At 34.5% G+C, this 4,174-nt stretch overlaps 1 long non-coding RNA gene and 1 other non-coding gene across 2 annotated transcripts; one reads left to right on the top strand and one right to left on the bottom strand.

The window, feature by feature from the left end:
• The first annotated feature begins 211 nt into the window (after positions 1-211).
• Positions 212-2,318, top strand: LOC133034612 (uncharacterized). The gene is made up of 6 exons (XR_009686021.1): positions 212-321; positions 429-607; positions 683-775; positions 874-1,083; positions 1,178-1,333; positions 1,456-2,318. It is a non-coding gene; the product is annotated as an uncharacterized LOC133034612 (long non-coding RNA).
• Positions 2,319-3,479: 1,161 nt separating this feature from the next.
• LOC115715348 (small nucleolar RNA R71) lies at positions 3,480-3,586 on the bottom strand. Its single transcript, XR_004011224.1, has one exon. It is a non-coding gene; the product is annotated as a small nucleolar RNA R71 (small nucleolar RNA).
• Between the last annotated feature and the right edge of the window lie 588 nt (positions 3,587-4,174).

The following is a 4,174-nucleotide window of genomic DNA, read 5'->3' as shown; positions in this document are numbered from 1 at the left end:
AGAAGGAAATATTTGTATTTCCTAAGACTAAATATAAGTAAATTACTAGTATTGAATATTTACCTTTTAATTAATTTTCATTTCATCTACATAATAATTCATTCTCCAATTCATGTATTGAAAAGTCTCTCATAATATATTAAGCTACCTCTTAGCTGGTATATAATTTCTTTTTAGTATAAGAAAAAGGTACATATATATATATATATATATTTGTGGATTTTTGTGTAAAAGTTTTTAGTATACTTTGTGTAGAGAGAGAATTAAAATAGTTATTGTTGATAGGATTCATACAAGATTCAACATTGGAGAAGCTATTATGTATTGTTTTGTATATGAGATACAAATTAATATCATTTATTTTATTGAATGTAGATTTATTACTTTGATTTTTTTTTGGCTAATTTGAATGTATATTTGCATTGCAGATAAAATCTTTCAACATAAATATGAGAATGAAGGGATTTTTTATGGTTGCTATTGTATTGTGTAAACTTTTATGTTATTGCAAATCTCAAGAACAATCAGTAAAATTATCAAGAGATGAACTTCTTGAAATAGAGAATCAACTTGAGCGACTGAACAAATCATCAATCAAAACTATAAAGTATTTTTTTTCTTTCATTATTATTAATTTAATCTTCATCTCCTACTTATCTAACTTGTTTTGTGTCATGTACAGACACAACATGGAGATATTTATGATTGTATTGATTTTTACGAACAACCAGCATTTGATCATCCTTTGTTGAAGAATCACAAATATGATTTTCAAGTATGTTTTTAATTTCTCAAATAATTACTTCTCTAATAGCTCATTATTTTTTATTTTTCTAAAACCATAGTGAATAAACATGAGTATTTGTGGTATAGATGGGACCTTCTTCTCATCCCAATCCGATGGTTAGGGAAAACAAACCTCCAAAAAATGTGAAACAAGTATCGATAAATAATGGGTTAAAAGGTGAAAAATGTCCAGCTGGGTTCATTCCAATAAGAAGAATTACCAAGGAAGATCTTATCAGAGCCAAATTATTTACAAAGTCATATACTTCAAGAATTAATTCTCCTCCTACTTTTCATGTAAGCATATTTTAGATTTACATAGTGTTTTAACAAATTAAATGGCATACTCTATAATTGAAATATAATTATATTTTGAATTTGAATATAATAGCATGCACTTGTTTACACATCCGATCCAACCAAGAAATACAATGGAGGTGGAACATTTGCAAGTTTTTACACACTATATAATGTCACTGGCTCACAATATACTTTTGGTCGAATAAAATTGCAAAATGGACTTGATATCATTCAAGCTGGTTGGGGAGTAAGTTTTTTTTCTCTTCAATATTCTTTAGAGCTAAAAATAATAACGCTTTTTTGATATACTATAATTTTTTAGAATATTTGTTCACTTATTAATTTGTTGTACTATATATTATTCATTAGGTAAATCCTAGTGTATACGGGGATAATAAGACTCGGATCTTCATATATTTTCAGGTTACCCTAATTTTATATTATTATTTAAGGGTTTTTCATATTCGTTGTGTAATTATGTGTTAGGCTATTTTTAGCCTATGTTTTGGATCCAATTTATGTGCATTCTTAGCTGTGTTGGGACGGAATTACGCTTGTTTTCTATGTTTTCAGGTTCTTTGGAGTAAAAGAGGTCTCGGGTGCAGAAATTCATTGAAAGACGTGCTGAGCCGAAGAAAAACTTCATTTTTGAGTTTTTGCATATCTGGCCGCGGCGATGAAGAGTCTCGCCGCGGCGAGATACGAGATACAGAGAGAGGCTGAAATTGGCACATTCTCGCCGCGGCGAGAGGAAGCTTGGCCGCGGCGAGATCCCGTACGGACCAGGGGTATTTTCGTCCATCGAACCCTAAATTTCAAGTATAAATAGAAAACTGCGATTGGAATTCAGGGAGAGCGATTTGGAACCCTAAAACACAGCTGAGAGCGGCAGGAAGAGCATAGAGATTCAAGTGAAGATCCAGAATTCATCCTCAAACAGTTCTTTTCTTTATTCCTCTTTAATTTATTTATGTTGAATATTGCTATAGGAATGGTTATGGATTTGTTTCTGAACTAAATTTCCCATTTAGGGAGGATGATGATTGTTGTTTAATGTTTTGCCTAGTTAATGTTTAATTACCATTCCTCAATTCTTGTGTGTGAAATTATCTTAGTTTGTGTTTAATTTCATGTTTAAGATTGATCACCTTGTGCATGTTCTATGATCTCAATTCAAAATCTGAAAAGTGAGAATTGAGAATGCTAAAATTAAGATAATCAATGTTCTATGTGAAACGAAAGTATTTGCATGACTTATGTGACGAGTAGATTATTACTTAATGCTGATTTCATGTTAGTTTAATTAAGGAATTAATTAGATAACATGTGATTTAGAATCTAGAAGATCTGAAAGGAGCTAGGTTATTTCATAATCTGTCAATCACTGCAAGAATAGGATAGTAATTAATCATTAACGATTTGGGTAAACAACAACAGGATTCTCCTCCCTATTGTCTCATCTTGCTCAACTTTAAATTGTGTTATTAAATTTTCTGAATTTCTTTCATAATTTTACTGTTTTTAAATCATACTTGCTTTCGATTTACCGAATAGAATCATAAGTATAATTTAGTGGTACTTAATCCAATTCCCTGTGGGATCGACCTCACCTGTGTGAGATTTACTACTTGATTGCGTATACTTGCGTAGCGTTTAAAAATATAGCAACAAGTTTTTGGCGCCGTTGCCGGGGAATTGTTAAAGATTAATATTACATAAAATTATACTAACTTCTACTTTGGTATATTTTCTCTTGCTGATTTTTCTAACCTTTTTCTTGCAATATTTTCTTGATTTATTTCAGGAATCCTAAGTGCATGCGCCGTCAAGGACAATCAGTCATATTACCAGTTGATCCTGAAATTGAGAAAACTTGCAGGAAGAATCGAAAGAACAAGAGGCAAGAAAGAGTTTCAGCAACTGCTGAAACATCAGAAATCATGGCTGCCAATGTGAACAATAATGTTGGGAACAATGGGCGTAATAATGGTAATAATGGTGGCGCTGTGGAAGATCAAGCTAATGGCCGTAGCTTGAGAGATTACATTCTCCCTACTCTGACGGGAGTGCAGTCATGTATTAGGCCACCGGCAGTGGATGCAAACAACTTCGAGATCAAACCTGCCATCCTTCAAATGGTGCAGTCTTCAGTTCAGTTTGGTGGTCTCCCTTCTGAAGATCCTAATTTGCATCTCTCTAACTTCATGGAACTTTGTGAAACTTTTAAAGTTAATGGAGTTAGCGACGATGCCATTAGATTGAGGTTGTTTCCATTCTCGCTCAGAGAACGAGCCAAGAGTTGGTTGAATTCTTTGCCACCGAATTCTATTGCTACATGGAATGATCTGGCAACAAAATTCTTGTCAAAGTTCTTTCCTCCGGCTAAGTACGCAAAGCTAAGAGGAGAAATCAACAATTTCTGCCAACAAGATAATGAATCTCTCTATGAGGCTTGGGAGAGGTTTAAAGATCTGATCAGGAGGTGTCCCCATCATGGTATAGAGAAGTGGATGCTGGTTCACAACTTCTACAACGGGTTGGTTGGTAATACTAGAACTCTAATAGATGCAGCAGCGGGCGGAGCTTTTATGAGAAAGAGTGCTAATGAGGCATATGATCTATTGGAGGAGATGGCTCTAAACAACCAGCAGTGGCCAACTGAAAGGAGTCAATCCAAGAAGGTAGCTGGTGTGTTAGAAGTCGATGCCATCACAAAGTTAACAGCTCAGGTTGAGGCATTGACTAAAATCATTGCAGGGCAAGCTAAGCAAGCCCAAATTGTTTGTGAGTTATGTGGAGGAAGTCATCACTTTTCGGAGTGCCAAGCAGATGTGGATGATTTGCCAATGGATGAAGCTAAGGCCATGGGGAATTTTTCACAGAACAACAACAACAACAATTATGGGTTCAACCAGAATAACAACCGAAGAAATAGTGGGTTCTATCAACAAAGAAATCGAACCAACAGTTTAATCGGAACAAGCCTGCGGTGGAAGTTCTAGTTTGCGAGCCAGATTCTTGCTCCAATTCATGACTGAAACTAGATCTTCAATTAAAGACCCACGGACTCGGATGGGCCGGCTAGCAA

Source organism: Cannabis sativa, chromosome 2 (genome assembly GCF_029168945.1).
Source record: "Cannabis sativa cultivar Pink pepper isolate KNU-18-1 chromosome 2, ASM2916894v1, whole genome shotgun sequence".
In the NCBI taxonomy this organism is placed as follows: Eukaryota; Viridiplantae; Streptophyta; class Magnoliopsida; order Rosales; family Cannabaceae; genus Cannabis; species Cannabis sativa.
The sequence above is the reverse complement of the archived record's forward strand: the minus strand, read 5'-3'. Positions and strand labels throughout refer to the sequence as shown.